The 22992-nt window shown below is 60.5% G+C and overlaps 3 long non-coding RNA genes across 6 annotated transcripts; 2 read left to right on the top strand and 1 right to left on the bottom strand.

The window, feature by feature from the left end:
• Positions 1-1204: 1204 nt before the first annotated feature.
• Positions 1205-3477, bottom strand: LOC132003548 (uncharacterized). The gene is made up of 2 exons (XR_009400235.1): positions 2370-3477; positions 1205-1486 (listed from the first exon to the last, which is right to left on the bottom strand). It is a non-coding gene; the product is annotated as an uncharacterized LOC132003548 (long non-coding RNA).
• On the top strand, positions 1788-15716 carry LOC132003547 (uncharacterized). 4 transcript variants are annotated; one of them, XR_009400234.1, is made up of 5 exons: positions 1788-2175; positions 10198-10458; positions 10904-11100; positions 11450-11534; positions 11617-15716. It is a non-coding gene; the product is annotated as an uncharacterized LOC132003547 (long non-coding RNA). The 4 variants fall into 4 exon arrangements; XR_009400233.1 differs by lacking the exons at positions 10904-11100; positions 11450-11534 and having other exon boundaries at positions 11617-14981; positions 15192-15716; XR_009400232.1 differs by lacking the exons at positions 10904-11100; positions 11450-11534 and having other exon boundaries at positions 1793-2175; positions 11617-11741; positions 14684-15716.
• Positions 15717-18561: 2845 nt separating this feature from the next.
• LOC132003537 (uncharacterized) lies at positions 18562-22234 on the top strand. The gene is made up of 3 exons (XR_009400230.1): positions 18562-18698; positions 20919-21124; positions 21567-22234. It is a non-coding gene; the product is annotated as an uncharacterized LOC132003537 (long non-coding RNA).
• The last annotated feature ends 758 nt before the right edge of the window (positions 22235-22992 follow it).

Genomic DNA, 22992 nt, shown 5'->3' with positions numbered 1-22992 from the left:
GCTGGGCCCTCGCCTATGCCCAGGGCCCTCTGTCCTGGCCCCTGGGCCCAGCGGGCGGGGAGGACGGAGGGCTCCGATGCCGGACGTGGGCACGGTGGTCCGTCTGGAGTCCGTCCAGTTCCACAGACGCTGATCCTGTGCTACATGCAAAAGGACTCAAGGGCGAGGGGCCACCGTCACCTGAGGCTGAGCGCCCGGGGCTCGGGGGCTTGCACGGGGGTGGGGGGCCAGAGCTCCCAGCATCACCCCCCAGCTTGGCAGGGTACCCTTCCCCAGGCCCTCCCCCACCATCTCCTCTTCCTGTGGCCAGGGGATAGAACCTGTGTGGGACGGAAGAGCAGGGAAGGTTCTAGTGAGGGGACATGGACAGAGCTCATATGGACAAAAGGAGTCAGGCTTTGGGCTCTGCTGTCCTAGAGATGCCCTTGGCCCTTGGCCTTAGGAGGCAAGTATGGGAAAAGGCTTCTGTTGCAGATTTCCAGGCTTGCCTACCTTGTCCACCTGTGCGGATGTCCCTAGAGGAGTCACGGGTCATAAGAAGGGTGGCCATGGCTGCCTTGCCTCTGGCAGGGTCTGAATCCAGGGACAGTCAGACGTCCAGTGCCCTGGGGGCAGAGCCTACCTTGTTTATGGACAACATCCCTGTGTTGGGCACCTGCTGTGCACTCTAGATACAGACCCTTGGGTTTGAACCCCGGTTATCAGTCACTGAAGGGCACCCTCCTATTCCCTAACCGCAGGACATCTGTCTGCTTAGGGTCCCCGGTCTTTCCATTATCTTGCTCCCAGTGGGCCTGTGTCTGTCCCCTGTGTCCCCTTCCCTGCTGGCAGCCCTGCAGAGGGGGGACTAGATCACCCTTGCTGGGGACACCCTGAGCACCCCAGGTTTGCCAGCTGCTGACAGAATGGCTGGGGTCAGGAGAAGCATGATCTCCATGGTGCCAGAGGGGTTTTGTGGGGGAGGGGTCTTTGGGAAGAAGGAAGGTTGGACCTGAAGCTGGGGAATGGACCAAAGTAGGGGAGGCACTAGGGACCCCATCACAGCATGGGGATTCCCAAGAGCCTCCCCATGGCTCTGGTCTCCAGAGTGGACTATACAACCCGCACCCGGGGTAGGGGGGAGAATTTTATGCTTAGATTTAAAATTGATCCTTTTAAAATATCAACCTTCTGTGAATATTGTATACCGCAAATAACACATTCATATAGTCATGGAAATTTATAATCTGTGAATAACAACACAATATACTGTTATGGCTCAAGTGTTTCGTAGTAGAGAGCACGTGATCCAAACAGTAGGAAGGCTTGAAAGTCATTGTCTCTTAGGTCTTAGAAGTCCTAATCCTGGGCAGCTGTGCACCGTGTCCGAAGTCCAAGACGGAGAAGGAGCCTCTGCTCGGGGCCCTGGAGGGCTGGCTGCGGGCCATGGGAGTCACGGCGTGGGGTTCAGGAGAGCAGGACTGGTCCGGGCACTTGGCTGGCGTGGCTGGTAGAGCACATGACTCTCGATCCAGGGGTCACGAGTTCATGAGCCCCACATTGGGCAAAGAGATTACTTAAAAGATAAAAAACATGCCGAGGCCTGGAGGTGCCGGGGGCACAGATGCTGGGCGCAGAGACAAGCCTGGGCTCACCCTGGCCCCTGCGTGTCAGAGAGGGGCAGCCACGGCTGGGCCCTTTGACCAGGAACCCCAGAATCCCTTAGGACATTAGGACAACACACAGAGCCGCACCTGCAACACCCTCCCTGCCCCCCCACGTCCCCCCCCCCTCTCTGCATCCCTGGGTGGAGCTTCCTCCCTGGAGAGCTTCATTTCACAAACAAATATTGGTCATGCGCCTGCAGGGCCCGGGTCAAGGGCAGGACGTGGCTTGTGCCCTCACGTGTTCCTGGTCAGGTGGGCGGTGGATTGCAACATGAGAGCCATCCCCAGCGTAAGGTGCCCTCCCAGAGTCCTGGGTGAGCAGAGGCTAGTGCTCCCTTCTGGGACGTGCTGCCACTGAGGAAGGAAGACCAGGGGAAGCTCCGCGGTCCTCAATCCATCCACCTCTTAGGTGTGCTGACCTGTGCTGGGTGCTTGGGGGAGGGGGGATGCTTCGCCTCCTGATAACGGAGGACCAAGGATAAATGGTCAGGAGCTCTGCACAGCGGGGACCATGACCTCCATTTTACAGGTGAGGAAACTGAGGTCCGGGAGGTAGAGTAACTTGCCCGTAAGCAGTGAAGTTAGGACTGGAGCCCGGGGCTGTGAGTACCAAGGGCGTGTGTACAGCCGGCAGGGGGCAGTGCTGGGAGAACCCGGAGGCACTGTTAACCCTTCTTGCCTTCTCTACTAGGAGGAATCCCAGGTCTTCCAAACTCCACGCACCTTGTTTCCTCTTCCAGGAAGTCTTCCAGGATGGCCCCTCGACGCTCCACCACGATACACACCCTTTGCTCGCTCTTTCCTCTGCACCTGGCTTACCTTAGAGCAGCCTTGTTGTTAGTCACTTGCCAGTGTCCCTGCCCTAGTGGAGGGCAAGACCTGTGTCTTTCATTCTCAGGATCTGCAGCAGGGATCCAGGTGGGGGCCTGGAACATCCTGGGCTTGAAGGAAATACGTGAAACATGTGGATGGGAAAACAGTAGCAAGGGGAGAGGGGCTTCCTTTGGAAGGTGGGAGCTGAAGCTGGAGGGAACAGCTGAAGCTGGGGGGAGTAGGGCAGGGACCAGGGGACAGCTCCAGCAAAGGCCGGCAGAGAGCTGTGCCCGTGGAGTCCTGCCTGAGCAGGTGGGTGGCCTAGAGGGACAGGGTGGGAGGAACAGGATCAGACAGTGCTGGGCGGGTCCTGGAGCAGAGGCACCGCGGGACACGCCTTCCTTTAGCCTGGGGCAATCCTGGGCTGACCCTCCGGCCTGGGCAGAAGACGACCAGCAGAGGAGGGCAGCCGCACCCTGCCAGGCCTGCAGCCTCCGGAAGTCCTTCCAGTCTCTTACCTGAGGCCCTCAAGCTGCACCTGGAAAGGGTGTCCGCCCGCAGTGGGTGAGGGATGAGTGCCCTGTGCCCTCTGCCAGAGCTCCTGAGGGACACTTGCTGGAACCTGACAGCAGTGAGCTCACTGACTCATTCATTCATTTCTTCAGTAAATGTTTACGGGGCACCAGCTGGGTGCCTAGACCCCGCCTGGCCTACAAATTGGGGGAACCCTACCTAGAGGCCTGGCCTCTGGGATGCATGGGCGCCCCCCCACCCCCAAGTCCTGGGCTCAGAGCTCCTTTCCCACCATCTCCCCACCCACTCTGGGCCCTGCAGAGCAGCTCCCCCGGGGGCTGGGGACGGGGCTCGCTGGAGGAGGAGCCCCCGGCTGACCCACCCCAGAGGAGCCCGCGGGGTGGGGACAGCCTCAGTGGGGTGGAGGTGGGCCTCCGCAGCCCCGCCCGGGCCCCACACAGGCGGCTGTTCCCGGAATGGGGGTTTTAAACTTTTTTTTTTTGTTGGCGAATATGCATGTGGTCTTAATTATTTATACGCAGCACTTATCTCCCCCAAATGTTTTATCGGGATTCGGCAGATCCGAGAGCGCGAGATGGAAGCCCCGGCGGCGCGGGGGCGGGGAGGGGGCTGTAGGGGAGCAGCGGAAGCGGGGATGGGAGTGGGGGCGGGGGCGGGGGCGCCGATCTGGGTGTCCCCTAAGTCAGCCCCGGCCGGTGGCCGAGGCTGGGGTGAGGGCGGAATGGACCTCACCCACGGTCGGTTTAACTCTTTCGGGCACGGACGGGCGGGGGCAACCGTAGTGAGCGGCCGGCCTGCGGGAGGCGGCGCCCGGGGTGGGTCTGGGCTCCGGCCTGCGCGGACCCGCCAGCAGGGGACGCTCGCAGAGGTCAGTTCGCCCCGTCGCGGCCCCGGTGGTCAGCAGCGCGGGGAGCCCCGCCTCTCGGCAAAGCCCGGGAGACCTTAGCAGGGTCCCAGCTCGTTTCTCGTGGGGCTGGGAAGAGGGGAGAGCGGGCGTGACCTCGGAACCCCGCGCCTCCTAACGTCCCGGGCCTTAGTGCTCACCGGCCCCCGGAGACGGGCGCGGTCTTGCCCTGCCCATTCCGCAGCTGGGGAAAGCGGGTCGCGGAGCCGCACGTCTAAGGGCCTCCCGCCGAGCTGGGGCTGGTGCCCACGTGGACTCGGGCGGGTGGTCCTTCCTTCAGCTGCGCGAGGGGGGAGGGGGCCCCCTCCCTCGCTCCCCAGGGCCCCCCAGCTGCAGATGCCCTCCGTATGCCCCCTTCCTGGCCGTTTGGGCAGCGCCACTGGAGATTCCTGGAAGCGCCTCCCGGGCACACCCCCTCCCTGTCGCACCCACCCACCCAGGCCTGCAGGATTTGCAGGGGGCTCAGAGGCCAAACTCCGCCACCCCCTCCAGGCCCCGAGGAACCTGAGCCTGGAGGGCCTGGGAGCTCCATACCCTCCCTCCCGCAGTGCCCAGCGCTCCCCGGCCTGAAGTCCTGCCGGCATCCAGGAGGCCCCAACGGGCTGCGGGGAAGGGCAGGGCGAAGCGTCGGGTGGGCTGGGAGGGCAGGCCTAGGGCTCCCGGAAACCCACGGAGGCGGGAGTGGACAGGGGGCATCGGGATCTGGATTCGCGGGTGCACCCTGAAGACTTCTGTGCCTGGGGGCTGCCCCAACCTCCCGAAGCCGCCTTGGGCTTGCGGAAGCCCCTCACCCAGAGTGCTGCGCGGATTCGGGCTGGGAGTGGAGAGGATTTCCTTGAACGCCCCAGTTAGGACCAGTGGGGGCTGAGCTCTTCTTGGACCCTCTGCAATCCTAGACGCCCGCCCTCGGTGGGGCAGAGTCGGGGAGGGGAGCCTCATTCATGGCATACCCTGAATTTCAGCTCTGGCCACAGGGTCAGCCTCTCCTAAGGCTAAGCTTTTTCAAGAGGGAGGTTCCCCGAGCTCCCTGGCGGCCGCATGGTAATGGGTCTATCGATTAACAGCTCGGTGGGGGGGGGGGGGGGGCTTCAATGGGGGGCGGGGCAGGTGAGTTAGGGACCCAGCCCCAGGGAGAGGTTGCGGGAGGGAGGCCGGGAAGTCGGTAATTCCAGGCTGGGGAGGGTCTCCTGCCTCCCCAGGAGGGCGAGGATCCTCGCAGAGGCAGCCCTGGGGCCCCCCGGTGCAAAGCGCCAGCTGGGCCCCCTGGGCCCCTGGAAGAATTGGTTCCCACCAGCCGACCTGTTCCCATAGCCAGAAGTTGCCATGGTGACCCCTCCCACCTTCAGCTACAGCTTTTCCAGTAAAACCACTGCAGAAATCCATACTTCCCGACAGGCACGCCCCCGGCCCCCCACCCCCCACTCTGCGAGGTCTGGGAGCTCCCGGGAGTTAACCCTCAGCTTGCCGGGTGTTGCTGTTTGGGGGCGTCAGGGGAGAGAGAGCCCACAACCGGGGAGGGGGGGGGTTGGGGGGGTGAGGAGAGGGTGGACGGGGGATAGGCCGGTCACCCTATCCCTCAGGGCCCTTGCAAGGGACTTGAATAACTCCAGGAAGCTGGAGGGGAGAAGGGAAGCTGGCTGGAGACTGAAGGCCCCGCCTTGGAGGCGTCTCCCCGGCACCAGGGCTGCTCTGCCTGGGACCCAAGGGCCCTCCCTGGGCTCCAGTTTTCCAACAGCGACTTCTGTGGGCGCCGTTGGTGTGGGGGTACCGCATCCACCGGCCTGGCCCACCCCAGCTGGCCAGATTTCCTCTCCCTTCCTCCCAACACAGTGCTTTCCTAGAGGCCCAGGGGCCTCCGCTCCGTAGGGTGGGGGACCCTGCAGTCCCTTTGGGGGGCGCTGGATGCCCCCAGCCTGGCTTTTTGTCCGCAAGTCTGTGGGACAGAAGTCAGCCGCAGCTCAGGGTCTCTGCTTCCCCCCCACTGGCCGGAAGGGAAGCTACGGATGAGGGGGAGAGGGGATCCACCCTGTTGCTCCCTGGGGACAAGGCCTGTGGTCTCTGCTGGGGGCAGGGTCCCTGGGGACCGCTGGGCTGCCTAGCCCTGGGGTCTGGCTCTGTGGCTCAGCCTGGCCTCCACTCCCAGAGCCATGAGCCGAGATGCTCTAATTGTTCTCTCTGTAGCCGGGGATGAATAATTGAGAGGTCTTTGAAGAGAATTAATTAGCCCGTTTATTGACTGTAAATGCTTTGCTGCAGATGATGAAGGGAAGGCTTACCGCCTGTGCGGGCTGCCTGCTGCCGAGGGCCCCCCGCTGGCCACTTCGGGTGCATCCAGGGTCTCCTCCATGTGACCAGGGCTCAGCCTCTGCCTGGGAGCTGCCCCCTTTTCCCTGAGAAAGGAGGCGGTGGCCGAGCCCCTACGTCCCGGCCTTCCCGGCCTCCTGCTGCAAGGTCCTCTTCCCTTTCTCTTCTAGGAGGCAAGATAAGGGCTGTGCTCCCTGCCAGGAGCACGGCTGGGGTCTGTCCCCTGTGGGGAGCGCTTCCCCCAGCACTCCGGACTCCTCTCCTGGGGCCAGGCTCCTGGCAGGGTCCCAGGACCTTCAAGGGGAGAGGCATCCCGGGCAGGGGATCGGTTGTGGGGCTGGCTCTGGGCCCCACGGGTCTCTGTCCATGCTGCACCATGATCCTTATTGTACCTCAAATGTCCATGCGCTGGTGGGACCGGGGGGGTGGGGCTTGGGCGGCGCGGACAGGGGCAGCTGCTGGGTGGGTGCTAGTTGTTCATAGTAACAGGAGACACTTGCACACCTTTCACCGCACGCGAGGCCCTGGCACATCATTGGACTCCGTCGGTCCTCCCACAGAGCCCATTAGACCTGAGAGGGCAGAGCGTGGCCCACGGGGCTTCAGTGCAGAGCGCAGCACAGGCAAGGGCTTAGGGAGGCAAGGGCTTAGGGAGGGAAGGGAGGAAGGAAGGGGGCGGGGAGGAAACTGAGGGGCGAAGCTGGGCTCATAGGAACCTTTTGTGCACTAGAGGACCCACGCTCTGATGTGTCTCCCAGCCCCGGGAATTGGCATCTCTGGGCCCCAGGCCATGCCCAGGGGTCAGCTCCTACCGTGCAGCCACTGGGCGCCAGTGAACGCAAGGAGGCCAAGAGCGAGCTGGCTTCGGAGCCCCAGGCCTGCAGCTGTGGGCTCTGGGTTGGGGAGGGGAGACCTCGCTGGGGAGCGGGCTGGACTTGGTCCTGGTGAGCTATGACAGGGCTGGAGCTAACCCACAGCAGGTGGGGTGGGGGACAGCGATGGAGCCTGTGACAGCTCCCATGGGGTGGGGGGGGGGGGCGATGCAATGGAGTGACTCGGTCCCTTGTGGACCTGGGGAGAGGGCCAGAGGAGTGGAGATGACCCCGGGGTCACCTCAAAGGAGGACCTGTGTCGGCAGGGGAGGTGGCTCTGGCAGCCCAGAGCAACCCCCTTCCCCCACTGCCGGGGAATGAAGACCACCCCCCCCCCCCCCCCCTCCCCCCACCCCCCCCCCCCCACCCCCCCCCAATCCCGCCAGAGCTCCCACTGTCCTTCCATACCTACCCTCTGTGCACTGTGCGTCCCTGGGACACTGTCCTGTGGGGGCCGCCACTGTCCTGTTGGGGCCACGTCAATGGACTCCCTCTTCCGGAGCCTTCAGTTGGGCCTCTGGGATCTGCCTGCTCTCCTCTGGCCATGGCTGCGGGGGAGGCCCCTGGCCAGCCCATAAAGGCTTCTGCAGCCAAGAGGAGAAGGTGGGTGATGCTGAGCGCACAGGGCCTGGGAACAGGTGGCACACGAGGCGGGAGCTGCCTATTTATTTATTAATTTGTTTGAGAGAGAGAGCACAGGTCGGGGGGGCAGAGGGGGACGGAGAAGCAGGCCACGTGCCTGGCCACCTCTGCTCACTCACTGCATATCGCTGGTCAAAGCGAGGCCGGCGGTGCTGTTTTCTGATGGTTTGTGTCTCTCCAAAACCCGATCCCGACGGTACATCGACCCCGGACTTTCAGCCTCCCACACTGGGGAGCACACGCCTGTGGCTGGTAAGCCCCCAGCCTCTGGTCTGTGACCGCTGCTGCCTGGACAGCCGGAGGAAGACCCATGGTTGTGCCCGGAGCCAAGGACCTGGCTGGATAGTTCTGTTAGACGGGAGGGAAGGGGCGGGACCACACACCCCTGTTTTTCATTATGAAAATGGCTTTGAGGAACTTGGAAAGCATAAGGGGGCAGGAGGGCACCATGAGTGCCCGCAGAACGCCGCCCAGATTCTATGCTTACTAGTGTCGGCCGTGTTTGTGTGATCAGTCAGCTTGTCCTGGTAAGGTGGTTTTTTTTTTTTTTTTTTTTTTTTAGATTTTATTTATTTGACAGACAGAGATCACAGTAGGCAGAGAGGCAGGCAGAGAGAGAGGAGGAAGCAGGCTCCCTGCCGAGCAAAGAGCCGGATGCGGGACTTGATCCCAGGACCCCGGGATCATGACCTGAGCCGAAAGCAGAGGCTTAACCCACTGAGCCATCCAGGTACCCCCCTGGTAAGGTGTTTTAAGGCTTTTTAAAAATCAAGGTAAAATATACACCACGTAAAATTTGCCACTTCGGTCATTTGTAAGTTACAGGTCAGTGGCATGAAGGACACTTGCCGTGCCCGGCAGCCATCACCACCGTCCGTCCCCGGGACATCTCCATCTTCCCGAGTGGACCCTGTCCCCATAAACACGGACTCCCTGTGCCCTCCCCCAGCCAGCCCCTGGCCCCCCACCCGCTGTGTATTTGACCAACCCAGATAGTTCAAGTAAGAGAAATCAGGCAGGGGCGCCGGAGTGGCTCCATCTGTGAAGTGCCTTGGGCTTGGATCATGATCTCAGGGTCCTGGGATCGAGCCCCATCTGTTTCTCGCTCTTCTGCCCCTCTGTGCTCTCCCTCTCTCTCAAATAAATAGATGAAAGTCTTAAAAAAAAAAAAAATAGAGAGAGAGAACTCAGACAGCATTTGTCCTTTCGTGTCTGGCTTATTTCACTCAACATCTTGTCCCCCGGGGCCACCGCGCTGCCGCTGGTGTCCGAGCTGCCCTTTTTCTGAAGGCTGAATACCGTTCCATCATCGTGTGCACCGACCACGCTGAGTCCCGTCATCTGCTGATGAATAGTTGGGTTACTTCTCCCTCCTGGCTGCTGTGAATCACGCTTTTGTGAACATGGGTGTGCAAACATCTGTTCGAGGCCCGGCCTTCGGTTCTTCTGGGAGCATCCCTGGGAGCGGGACTGCTGGATCTTGCGGTCAGTCCAGGTTTTGCTTTTTGAGGACCTTCCAAGCTGTTGTCTACAGTGATCTCGGGAGCTCCCATTCCCGCTCACCCGCCCAGGATTCCGATTTCTCCACGTCCTCGCTGGTACCTGCTACTTTCTGGGTCATTGTTGTTTAATTTAATATTTTAAGGAGTAGTCATCAGAGGCACCTGGGTGGCTCAGTGAGTTAATCCTCTGCCTTCAGCTCAGGTAGTGATCTCAGGGTCCTGGGATGGAGCCCCACATCGGGCTCTCGGCTCAGCAGGGAGCCTGCTTCCCCACCCCCGCACTTGCCTCTCTGCCAGCTTGTGATCTCTCTCTCTGTCAAATAAATAAATAAAATCTTAAAAAACAACAAAAAAAGAATAGCCATCATAATGAGTGTGAACTGTGTCTCACGGTGGCTTGGATTTGCCTTTCGATCTGTTGACTTCAGCTGGTTTCAGACAGGTTTCTGGTTCTCGTAGCTGGTACTAGTTAGGGGCAGTGGGGTGAGTGGCGGTGACAAGGGAACCAGTCACGGTGTTGTGGCTTGTGGAAAAGTTCACTTCTCTTTCACGGACCAGCCAGGGTGGATGCTCCGTGTCAGGGGAAGCGCTCCTCCTTCCTGGGACCCAGGGGGTTGGCGGCTCTGTCCGCTCAAGGAGGAACACCTGGGGCGCTCGGCCCTCCCGCAGGAGGAAGGAGCCCAGCTCCGACAGCATCTTACCGCAGAGCACCCGTGCTGCAGGAGGGGCCGGGAGCGTGCCAGGGCACAGAGGAGGAGAGAATGAGCCGCGGACGTTTCCAGCTGGAAGGCGCCGCGCCCCACCCCCATGTCCTGCTGCACAGACGGGACCCCATGCTGAGCTCAGGGCTTCGGGGAGGACCCAGGCCATGGCCTCGAGGGTGCTGGTGGGGGGCAGCCTCCATGAGGGTGGGAGTCAGGATCCCATTGCATTAGGCCCAGGCCCACCGTGCCTGCCCACGGCCTCCCTCTTTCTTCCAGGGCCCGGGAGCACCGCTCAGGGCTCGGCTCTCAGAGGGGCCCCAACCCTCCTCTCCATGTTGCTTCTCCGGCTGGGACGAAGGCAGCTTCCCAGGAGACCCATCCTCAGCCAGGCCTTCTTGACTGCAGGCTCCTCTGCTCTGGACGCCAGCTCCCGTGGAAAGCCTGCTGCGAGCCAGGTGCCCGCTCCCCGCGCACTGTCCCCATTCAACCTCCCAACAACCCAGCGAGGCGCGCATGGCTCACGACGCTCCCTATGGGGTGAGGACGCGAGGTGGGGTGGGCAGATGGTGTGCCCAAAGGCATATGGCTAGGGTTCGAGGGCACGTTGACACCTGAAGCGGGACCTCTGGAGCCCAGGGGTCCCTGCCAGGGTACGGTGGGCATTGCTGGGTCATTGCCAGGGAAGTCCTGCCCTCTCCCTTGGCCCAAGACTTGGAGAGCTGTTTGGGGGCCGGGGGTGGGCGGCATCGGGGACTGCAGGATGCTGGGGACGCCGGGAGGTGACAGTGTGGAGACCCACTTCTCTCCCAGGGTGTGTTTGGAGGCCGATAGCATCTTGGAAAGGGGAATTCGTTGCCCAAGAAGGCTGCTGTGGGGTTCAAAATACAGGCTTCCTTCCTTCTGGGAAGGAGGAGGGTTGAGGAAGAAACCTCCCAGCCCTGTTCTCTGCTAAGCGGATTTCGGTTAAAACTCTGCCTCCCAGCCTGACCCAAAAGGCCTCGGGCACAGCTCTGAGCCTTTCTCCAGTCCGAGAGGCCCGGGTCTCCCGAGACTCCAGATCTGTGTGCAGCCGGAGGCAGACCAGGCGGGGTCTCTGGCCTGCTCAGTGCCCATGGCCCCAGGCTCCCTTCAACAGAGGACTTTGTTTCTTTCCCTGTGGCCCGTAGGATGCGGGAAGAGGTCAGTAGAAGGGAGACAGAGTCAGAGGGGTGTGGATGTCCACCCCTGCCCACCCCCAGGGCCCCTCTGTGCCACAGGAGGCCCCCTGCTGCAGGAGCTGGGAGTGGGGCTGGGGCCAAGTGGGCAGGGCCCCGCTGGGCCCGCGGGAGGGTGGAGAGGGCCCTGGGGAAGGGAGTTACCAGCAGCCTGCTCTGCGGAGACCCCGGGAGGCCCTCCTCCGTTCCGGTAATGACAGAACGGGGTGGGATGCCAGCTTCTGCCTCCAGGGCCCAGGCCCTCCCCTCGGCTGTCTCCCACCTGCTCCCCCACACTCCCTCCTGCCCCACCGCGCCCCTCCCCTCCCTGGAAGGTGCAGAGCTGGGGCTTGCACACCCAGACAGGCGCGGCAGGGCCACTCTCCGTGATGACTTGAGCCGGTGGAGGTCCCTGCCCAGGTTGGTGGCCCCTGCTGAGGGGTTGGGGATATGATGCCAAGGACAAAGGCAAAAGAAAATTAAGTTTCCTTATAACTTACAGCCCATTGACAAGACCTTGGGACCGGCCGAGTGACCTTCATCTGGAAGTCAGCTGCCTCCACGTTAGTACTTCGTGTCGAGCAAAGGGCAAACGTATCTTAGTCCTAGCCTGACCTCCAGGACCCCGTAAGTCTACTTTAACATATAAAAATTCCTTTGGAAACTTCCTTTATCTCTGCTGCCTGAGATACCCGTTGGCCATCACCCCGGGCATATGACCCGCCGATATACATCTGAAGTCTCATGACTCAGGTTTGGCTAGACGGTAGTAAATGACCTTTTCCCAACACCAGCCAGCCCCTCCAGGTCCTGCAAACCTGCTTCCAGAATTCCTCAGAGACTCACGCTCTCCCTAACCGCCTCCCCAACTAGAGAACACGTCATAGGTCACCGCTCCTGACCCCAGCACAGCTCTTTTCTGTCCACGGGTCCTGTCTCCGTGCTTTAATAGAATCACCTTTTTGTCCTGACGACATCTCAAGAATTCGTTCTTGGCCGTTGGCTTCGAACCCTCACATCTCTCCTACACACAAGCACTAATCATCCGGTGGCCGGGGCCGGGGGTCTCCCAGGGAGACGGACAGGGATCCCCTCGGCGCTCCCTGGGACCCCGCGCTCCTCCACTCTGCAGCTGGCAGACGGGGCCAGGGCTGGGCTCGCCCCCAACCGACGCTTCCTCCCCAGCCTCCGTCCCCGACTCATCTCCCTCCCATGGAGGCCCTTGGGCAGGCTCCCAGGGCCGATGGGGTGGCCCCCTCTTTTCCCAGGAAGAGGAAGGAAGGCCGAGAATCTGGGAGCCAAGCCTCCATCCCCACTCTTTCTATGGCCAGAAGCTGCACCCTGTGACCTGGCCTCCTGGACACCAGCCATCTGGGGGGGACAGTGGAGATGGTCCCCAAGGAGGACTCCTCGTGGGGGGGGGGGGGAGAACATCTGCCCTCTTTAGGGGTCTGAGGGCCAATGTCTGCCGTGCCCTGCAGCTCCCTGCGGCCAAGGGGAGGGGCCAGGCTCTCCCGCTTCCCCTGAGGCTCCATTGTGGTCCTTTGCTCTCTGGCCGGCACAGCAGGCCTTGCCCAGCCCCAGGGGCAGGCTGTTCCAAGGACCCTCACCTTGGCCCTAGAACCCCACCCCCTACTAGGCTAGAGAAAAGGCCTTCTGAGAGCAGGGAGTGGGGGCTGGGCTGGAGACTGCTGCCTTTCAGCTCCCAGGGGGAGGGCTATGCCAGCCATGATGCTAACATGTGTTGATGAGCCCCCCACCCCCAGCCAGTCACCCCCACTCCAGCTGAGATGCCTGCTAGTGGAGCCCCGTGGCCAGGAGGCAGGCTGCCAAGGCAGGAGGTTGGTCTCCGGCCGGCCTGCTGCGGGGAGGGGCGCCAGTGGCTTTCAGAGCATTTCACCCTGGTAAGAGGACAAGGAGCAGGCAAAGGCGTGAAGGGGCCAACGGTGGTGGTCCCGCACTCCCCAACAAACAGCGAGGTCACGCGCCATGTCCAGAGGTCACTGACCTAAAGCAGACCGGTTCCTTCGTTGATCTGGCAACTGTGTGCCTGGGGTCCGTGGAGAGCGGGCGCTGCTCTGGGGAGACGCACCCCTGCCAGAGAGGCGAGGCTGAGAGTGAGGTCGAAGGACTAAGGAGAGCTGGTTTGGGGGACCGAGGCGAGGGACAGGTGGCTGACGGAATTCCAGACCTGGTTAAGGCAGGCTCCTCGTGGAGGTGATTGGGCCACGCAGTGAGGGGTGAGCCACGGAAAACAAACGTGGGGGGACCACGGCCCTGGGGGGGACGCTGCTCTGGGTGTGTGCTCTGGGCACTGCCAGGGGGCCCGAGACTCCGGGCAGCAAGGTGGGAGGCAGGCGGGGAGGACCTCGTGGGAACCTTGTGGTCACCCGAGCCGTGGGCAGGGTGGAGGACCCCTAGGTGGGCGATGCAGGGGCCCCGGGGAGAGTCCCGAGGTGCTGGGAAGTGGCCGCCTCTGGGTGCCTTTTGAAAATACTATTATATTTCCACCTTATTTGCATTAAGAAAAAACAAAAAGCAGAAACAATGGTCTGTGTGTCCTGTGCTGGTAGGGGCCCGGGGGCCTGTGGGTGCACCTGAGACGGGAAGTGGGTAGGGCAAGAGGCCCCAGGGGACACAGGGCGTCTCCGAGGTGCTCCGCAGAGCCCAGCGGTCTCCTTCAGCGCCACGGTCCAGGTGCCACCGGGGCACACCCCGAGCCAACATGCAGAACTAAGCCAAACCCCAGTGAGGGGCAGTAAGAGGGAAACAGGCTATTTACGTAAACTGTCACTCCCTCATCCGGGGAGGCCCCGGGGTGGGGGCAGGGAATGATGACTATTCTAGGGGACCCCGGGCTCACCTCTCCTAACGTCCCCCTGTTGGAAGGGGAAGGAGCAAAACAGCCCCCTTGGAAGGTAGACTTTTTGCCGCAGCCAAAGTCATTTGCTAACGAGGCTCGGCACGCGAGGCTGATCCAACCCAAATGGTGCAACTTTTGTGTCTGTTTTTGTTTTTTTGGGATTTTATGTTTAAGTAATCTCTAGCCTCAACAGGGGGCTCAAATTTACAACCCCCGAGATCAAGAGTCTCTGACCCAGCCAGCCAGGCGCCCCCGGATGGCGCAACTTTTGATCCCAAGCAAGCCCTTGCTCAAAGTCCTGGCGCTGACTTTCCCGGGGGCTCAGAGGCCAGCTCTCAGCCAGGCCTTCTGCAAAGCTTTTAAGGACTAGGGGTGCTCCCTCCTGAGTTAACAGCTCTGCTGAGCTAAGAGAGGCACCAGCTGCGAACTTTCCAGGAGCTCCCCCTGCAGCGGAGGGGGGAGCGCCGGGCTCTGCCCAGCACCCAGAACCCTGTTTAGTTTTGTGACGGACATCAGCTACTCAGCTCCCCTTTTGTGAGACAAGCGGATCGGTGTGCCCCCCCCCCCCCATCCCTCCACAGTCCTGAGGCCTCGCTGAAATGTATATGTAAATCCTTACTACCGCCCTCAAAAAAAAAAAAACAAAAACGAAAAAAACAAAACAAATCTCGCTTTTCTCTTATTCTTGATCTTTGTACCTAAACAGTCAATGCCAAGGCTTTGTTAACGGGTCTGAGCACCCCTCACCTGTCCTCAGTCCAAGCCTGGGGACTTGGTGGAACCCTACTGAGACCAAGAGCCATCTCTCGCCCCCACCACCCCCTCGCAAATGTTCCCCCAGAGTCCGGCAGTTGACTTGAAGACATCACTCGTGGCGGGGGTGGGGGGCTCATTCTTCTTCTTCAGTGCCTCCCTGGGGAGGCTGCCAAGTTCAGTGAAAGAAACAACCGAAAGAAGGCATCTCGTGAAATTCCAATTTCTTCAACGGCGAGTGTTGCTTCAGTGTAAGTATATCCGTGCGATGGGTAGGGGCTACGTAAACTAACGACTATTCCTTATGGATCGGAAATTCACGTTTGCCTGCGCTCCTCGTGTTGTCTCTGACGACCCTTAGCCCCCTCTGCCCCAGAGCTTCTCTTGGCCTCGAAGCTGTATTTTTTATCATCCTGTCTTTCCCAGAGCTGAAACGGCTGCTGCTTTTGGCATTTTTGTAGCTTGATAGTGACAGTGGGGAAAAAAGCTCCTGTCGGCCGGCTGATTGAAAACTCAGCTACAAAGCGAATCATTTGCCTTCTTTGGGCGCGGTCGGAGGGCTAGGACGGATTCCCCGGAACACCTCTGCGGCTTGCGAATGTCACCTGAGTGTCTGTGCGTCCTCAGAGTTGTCCCGCTGATGCGGGACGCCCACGAGTACTGCGCCCCCTTTGCGGCCGGAGTGGAAGTGTCTTCCGTGCTTGGGACCACGCAGTGACGTTTATTCCCAATAATTATGTTGTGGAGGGTTCTCGGTACTTGACGGCTACGATTGCAGTAAAATTTATATTCCACAGAATGATGACGATGTTCGGCTACTAATGAGTTTATTATTTTTGTTTGTTTGTGTTTTAGAACCATGGAAATAAAATTTACTCCCAACAATAAGGCTGCAAGTTGATGTCCCCAAAACTAACCGTAAATAATAAATGAAATAACAGAATGTCTGTAAAACACATTAAAAAAAAAAACACATAAAACAGCCTTCTCGGAAAAAGTGGGCTCTCTGTGTCTCCCCTGCTGGGGCTGGGAGGTGGGGGTGGGGGGTGAGGAGCCCAGACCAGCCTTCAAGGTCAAGGTCGCTGGGTTGGCCTCAGGAGGACTCTGCCAGCTGGGGAGAAGTTGGTCCACATGTCAGAACCTCCTAACCTGGGAAGTGGGGACAGAAAGACAAGCTCGGAAGGGCTGGCCGTGAGTGCACGTGGTGACCTCCCTCTGGATGGTCCCCGTAGTGGTTTCCTGGGGCCTCGGGACGAACTACCACAAAGTGGGGGAGGAGGAGGGCTTAAGACAACGGAAGTCGATGTCGATGCTGTCGTGGTTTGGGAGACCAGAAGTTCAAAACCGTGATGTGGGGAGGGCCGTACTCCCTCCAAAGGCTCCAGCAGAGAACCCTTCCTCTTCCAGTCCGGTGGCCCACGTGTTTCTTGGCTCGTGGCCTCGAGGATCCTCCAGCCCGTGCCTCTGTGGTCTCCGGTCTCTCTCTGTGTCTCTGTGGCTCTCGCTACTTGGTCCCTCGTAAGGGCACGGGTCGTTGGGTCAGGGCCCATTCCGATCCAGGATAATCTCATTCAAGCTCCTTAACTTAATGGCATCGCCGAAGACCTTTTTCTCAAACAAGGTCACATCCTTGGGTTCTGGGTGGACGTATGTGGGGGAGGGTCCATTGCCTCCACTACGCCGACATCATCACCATTGTCACCGTTCATCCCGGTCCCGGTTAGAGGTATGCTGGAAAAGTTGAGAGGAACCAGCCCTGAGGATGAAATGAAGCAGGAGGCGACCCCAGGGGACCGTGGGTTCCATCCACAGAAGGGAATATCCCCCAGGCTTAAAGAGAGTGGGACTCGGGGCACCTGCTGCGGTGGGAGGAACCTGGAGGACAAGAGGCCGGTCACGAAAGGATTCCCTGGCCTGCGGTGTCTGGAGTTCAAGTTCAGAGAGACAGGGCGCCTGGGGCTGGGACAGTGCTGAAGCCATTCCTGCCTCACGGGGCACCCACTCAGGGCGTCGATGACTCAACCCTCGGACCTGCTCTCTTCCTACCCTGAGCGCACGCGCCTACGGGTCAGCCGAGCCCGACGGCCCAGGGCCCCAGCCCTGCACGCGGCCTCCTGCTTCCAGGCCTTGCCTGGGCCTTCCGCTCCTCTTGGGAGGTCTTTCTTCTCTCCTCTGCCTGGACGCCGCTGGCTGCAGGACCCCCTCCCTCGCCGTGCTCGTCCTTCCCTCTGCCCGCTCTGGGAGCGGTCTTCGTCCTGGCGTGGCTCTCAGCACCTGATGGTGGCTTGTTCCACTCCCCCGCCAGCCTGGGTCCCCCGCAGGGTCCCGGACCTCGTCATTCTGCTCTGAGATTCGAGCCTCCGGCTTGAGCTGCTGCTGGCAAGAGCTCGGTTCCTGATGCTCAGAGGAACGAATCGACAGAAGGCAGGTGTCTGGCCCGGCGGGGGGCTGGCCGGGACCTGGGACCTCTTAGGATTCTGCTATTGTGAGGTCGCCCTGAGTTAGAAGTCAGGCCCTCATTCACCCTAAAGATACAAATGTTGGGATCCAGAGGGGCACGTGCACCCCAGTATTTACAGCAGCGACGTCCACGATAGCTCAACTTACGGAAAGAGCCAAGATGTCCTTCAACAGAAGAATGGATGAAGAAGATGTGGTTTGTATGTACAATGGAATGTGACTCAGCCGTCCAAAAAACCAAACCTTGCCATTTGCGACGACGTGGATGGAACCAGAGGTATTACGCTGAGCGAAAGAAGTCCAGAGACCGACAAATACCGTAAGGCTCCACTCATATGAGGAATTTAAGGAACAAAACAGAGGGGCTTCGGGGAAGGAGGGAAAAGTAAAACAAGACGAAATCAGAAAGAGAGACAAACGATAAGAGACTCTTTTTCTCTTTTCCCCAAGATTTTGTCTATTTATTTGACAGAGCACAAGCCGGCGGAGCAGCAGAGGGAGAGGGAGAAGCATGTTCCCACTGAGCAGGGAGCCCGATGGGGGACTGGATCCCAGGACCCGGGGATCACGACCTGAGCCGAAGGCAGAGGCTTCACCAAGAGCCACGGGATGCCCCATTAAAGAAACAACCTGACAGTTCCTGGGCGGGGGGCGTGGGTGGGGGAAGGGGGACTGGGTGCTGGGCACCTCGGAGGGCCCGTGATGCATGAGCACCGGGTGTTACTTACAACTGATGAGTCACTGACCCCCGCCTCTGAAACTCATAACATACCCTATATTCATCAACTGAATTTAAATAAAAAATAAAAGACAATACTGTTTAAAAAAAAAAAAAAAAAGGGAATTCAGGCCCCTGGCAGCAGCCGCTGTTTCTGGGGCCGCTAGAGGGAGACCTTCACAGCCTACGCCTGGCCTCCCACTAGGCCAAGGCTGGGAGGGGGGTTGGCTGAGAGCAGCAGCGGCCCTGCCGGGCCTTGGTGAGAATGAGCAGGGAGAGTGTGTGTGCGTGCGTGTGTGTGTGTGTGTGTGTGTGTGTGTGTGCATGATCGCGTGCAGCCTGGGCCAGAGGGTCTGTGGGCAGTGAGGCCCCTCGTGCACTGCCGGGTGGCCTGGCTTCCTGCGGGTCTGCCTTCCGGATGGTGGGCAACACTAAGAAGCTGGCGGTAGGGTGGGCGGTGCCACTGGGACAGGGAGGGCAGCAAATTAGAATCAGCAATCCGGCATTATGGGAGGACATGTATTTGGCGCTTTTCTGTGCCCAGTGCTGTTCTCAGCATTCTGGGCGTATTTCTTTTTTAAAGGTTTATTTATTTATCCGAAGAGGGGAGAGAGAGAGAGAGATTGAGATCACAAGCAGGGGGGAGGGGTAGAGGGAGAAGCAGGCTCCCCGCTGAGCAGAGAGCCCGATGTGGGACTCGATCCCATGGACCCTGGGATCATGACCTGAGCCGAAGGCAGACTCTTAATCGACTGAGCCATCCAGGCGCCCGCCCAGAGCTTTAAGTAAGGTCAGAGCTGGGACTTGAACCCATGGAGGGGGAGCCAGGATTTGGGTCCCACAGCACTAAGGGAGGGAGCCGTCTCAGGGCACAGCCAGGGAGGTCCAAGATAGCCCTTGGGGATCCCCTGTGCCTGGCTTTGGATTCCAGCTCTGCTGCCCGCCAGCCGAGTGTCCTTGGGCAAGACCCCACACTTCTCTGAGCCCTTCCTCCTCCTCTGTAAGCTGGACTGGGGACCCTCCTCTCATGGAGCTATTTAGAGATTTAACTGAGACACAGGATGTAAAGGGAGCAGACTCTGGGGCTCTTGTTAGGGTCCTTGGTGTGTGGCCACAGGGCTTTTGTATGTGTCTGTGTGGATCTAAGATGCCCATTATAATGCTCGTGCTCCCCCGGCCGTGGACTTGTCTTTGCTTTCCGCTCCCGCTGCTGCAGGGCTGGCTTTAGAGGGTAAGACCCAGAAGGGACCCACACTCCTAAGGATCCTATGCGGGGCTTGATGCTTGGCTGTCATCATTGGGAAATTCTCCATACCACGGGGTGCCTGGGGGGCTCAGTGGGTGAAACCTCTGCCTTCAGCTCAGGTCATGATCTCAGGGTCCTGGGATCCAGCCCCGCATCGGGCTCTCTGCTCAGCAGGGAGCCTGCTTCCCCCTCTCTCTCTGCCTGCCTCTCTGCCTACTTGTGATCTCTGTCAAATAAGTAAACACAATCTTTAAAAAAAGAAAGGAAATTCTCCATACTTTCTGAAGCCTGGGCCGGGCATATTCACTCCGCACGGGCCCTGCTCTCGTTGCGGCCGGGTTAGTGCTCCGGGTTCTTTCCTCGATTCCTGCTTCTACCCTGGGTTGTTTTCAGGGACCCCCGAGGCCTCCCGGCACCTCTAGTTCCCTTGGGTGGATGAGATCTCAGCCAGGCGGAGCTCAGCCTAAGCTTTGCCCCGTCTGGGCCCAGAAATCCTCCTGCTTCAAACGAAGCCTCTGTGCCAGCCCCAACCATTCACCCACCTCCAGCCCCACATCTCAGAGCACACACAGCATCTGGGCCCCCAGGGAGCCGAAGGGGAGGCACACAGGCGGGGGCTTTCAGCCGGCAGTGCTCATCCTCGGCCCCCGGCTCCCGGGCTGGGGACCTGCCCTCTGGCCCAGCCTGACCGTCCAGGGTGAATGACCTTCAGGGCAGGCCGTGTTCTGGGAACAGGTAGTGCTCGGGCCAGCAGGGAAACCAGAGCTGGGGCCGAGCTGGAGGTCTCTCCGAGGTCCACCCAGGCCGGTGGGATTGCCCCGGATGCTGTGCACACTCTGCAGTTACAGACCATCCAAGCGTCACCTGAGGTCACTGCGTAGGAAGGAGTGGGGGCTGGCCTTTTCTACCTGCCCCCCCCCACCACCGCTGAAGCCTGGTCGGGCGGTGTCCCTCACCCTGGTTTGCCCTCTCTGATGTGAGAAGTCGCCCCACCCTGGGTCTGCCATAGTTCTCAAGGCGGACATCAAAGAGATGTGGGGACTACGGTCCCTCCTCCTTTCCATGCTTCCTTCCCTCCATGTATCCCCTCAACAATCCGTCATCAGACAACTATGGCGTGGACGGCCCACAGCCACAGAACGTCAGGGCTCGCCCCTGTCCACCCCGCAGCGTGGACACCTGCTGCTCCCCCCACCCCCTTCGCCTTCCCCATTGACCCAACTCCAGCCGCAGAGCTAGGCTGGGTCGTGACCCCCGTGGTCACAGTAATCTGGGACTCACATCGCACCGCTCGGGCCGGCGGGGGCCCACAGATGCCAATCCTGGGCTTCCGTTTTGCCAGAAGGAGACTCACTTCTCCTGTTGGCCTTGGACCCCCCTGAGACACACGACTCCCCAGGCACTTGCAAGCCTGCAGAGAGCCTGTCGCGGACCCAGTCAGACCCCCGAAGCAGGGCGCCCCTCCTTGGCTGCTGCTCTGGAGGGGTGAGACGTGCGGGAGCCCCGAGCTGGTGGATGCTCCCGGGTGTTTAAGTCACGTTGAGCTTGTTTACTCTAGTCCGTTCCACTGCCCCGGGGGGACAGTTCTCCACGCTCCCAGGCTGGGAACCTGCTCACCTGCCCTGAAAAGAGCCCCCAGCCATGGGGCCCACTGCTGGATGAGGCAGCCTGCTTGATTTCTGGAACATTCTACCTCGGGAGAGGACTAATAGTTGCCCCACATCTGCCATTTTACTTCTCTGACCTTTCTGCCCTGGCTCTCAGGTCCTGGCACGTGCCGCGTCCCAACTCTCGGAATGCTCTGCTGTCCCCATTCAGGGACACCAGCTCAGAGTCCTGGCTGGGGGTCACCCCCTTTGGCATCTCTCCAGAGAACCCCCTTCCAGAGGCCCTTCAGAGACACGCCAGCTCGTCCTGCGTGACCCTCCCCCGGCCCTCAGGGCCACCTCGCAGGGGTGAGATGAGCACAGGTAATGAGGTTTCCAGGAGGGCATCGGCCGTCCCCAGGGAGCCCCCGAGGATGGAGGCCTATCCGGGGCGTCAGTGAGTGACCCTCAGCGGTGGCCCAGGAGGCAGGCAGGGGCAAAAGGAGCAAAGAGGGGAGCAGGGTCCCCCTGGGGGCGCTGGGAGAGGAGCCGTCTGAGGGGAGACTGGATATGCCCCTGTCATTCTCTGCTGGACACAGTGGGGACTCTGAGCGGCTGGTCCCTTGGAGGTGTGTCAAGGTCCCCTGGGACTCAAGTTCCGGGGGTTGCAAAATGTATGCGAATCTGGGCCTTGGGTCCTGCTGTGTGCCTCCGGCAGACCCCAGGAAGGGGTCCATTTGTTAAATGGTGAGAATATCCCAGAAAAAAGGCCACCCGGGTGTCCTGGCCAGGCTCCCAGGCCAATACCGCCAACACATAATCTTAGGTGTTAGCTGTCCTGGACCGTGATCCTCACCCCGGGGCTGAGCAAACAGCTGTGACAAGCCTCAGAGAGCCCCGCGGCACGGACGCTTCGCGACCGTTTACAGAGAGCAGGCCGCTTCTTGCATCGACGCTCGCCTTCACGGAGTTTGGAAGACAGAGGAGAGCCCAGGTGAAGAGCAGGAGAAGACGCAGGCTGGGCTCTGCCCCGGGTCCTGGCACCCGGCTCTGAACACCCTTGCAAGTTCACTAAGAGCGCTGGGAGCATCTTTCATTCTTGGATTTCGTCGATGAGCCCCGGGATGCTAAATCCCTTGGAATTTCTTGGGTGATAGAAGGGACTTTTGTCCTAAGGAGGTGACTCTGGCTGGGCTCTGGGGTGCGGACTGGCTACGAGAAAGACGGAGCCTTGAAGGCTTGGATGTCATGCGGCAGGGAGAGGAGAGAGGCTGGAAATGGGTGAGTGGTCGATGGTGACTGTGGGGGAAGCTTCCATAAAATCCCCAAAGCACAGTGTTTGGAGAGCCTCGGGGGGGGGTGAACACATCAGGTGTCGGGAGGGCGAAGCACCCCGGCTGCACGAGGACAGACCCTCCTAGCCCTCACCCTCTGTATCGTCGTGGCCTCTGGCATATCCTTCACTTTATAATAAACCAGACACGCAGATGTTTCCCTGGGTTCCAGGAGCTGCTCTCGCAAACGCTCAAAGCTGAGGAGAACGTGGGAACCCCCAGCAGGGAGCCCCGTCGGACAGAAGCTGGGGGTTCCCCGGGGACGCCCTACTTGCAGCTGCTGTGCGGGGCAGTCTCGGGGGACGGAGCCCTTGACCGGTGGGATCTGTCTCCAGGGAGAGGGGGTCAGGACAGAGTTAAATTGTGGGACAGCCCGCTGCTGTCACGGAGAATGGCTCTGTGTGTGTGTGGAGCCGGGGGCCCTGGGGGGCGTGTGGCTGGCTCTGCGGGGAGGGGGGAGTGGCTGGGCCAGAGCCCAGAAGAGACCCCCGTGAGAGGGCACAGCCGGGGGTGCACCTAGGGTGGTGGCCCTTGGCCTGGGCGAGCTGAGGGCACGTCGAGGGGGTGTCTGAGGAGGGATACGGTGGGGTCTGTCTGCGGGGGAGATGGGATCATGCAGGCTGGGCTGCGGAGGGGCCTGGGGTGCTCCTTGCCCCGGGGGGGCTCAGTGGGAGGTGGGTTGGGGTTTGGGTTTTGTCCCACGTGTGAACGGAGAGCGGGAGGTGTGAAGAGAGCGGAGAGTCGCTGCTGGCGTGAGGCCGTCACGGGGGCATGAGCTCAGGAAGGGAGCAGGATTGGGGGGCCGAGGCGGGAGAGGGTTCCTCTGCAGACCCCCAGATCTATGGCAGGAAAGCCCAGCCGGCAAGCTCGGGACTTCGTGCAGCCCCACTGAGCTGCTCAGGTGCCCAGGGATCCGGG

Source organism: Mustela nigripes, chromosome 16 (genome assembly GCF_022355385.1).
Source record: "Mustela nigripes isolate SB6536 chromosome 16, MUSNIG.SB6536, whole genome shotgun sequence".
NCBI classification, from domain to species: Eukaryota; Metazoa; Chordata; class Mammalia; order Carnivora; family Mustelidae; genus Mustela; species Mustela nigripes.
This window is presented reverse-complemented; position numbering and strand designations above follow the sequence as displayed.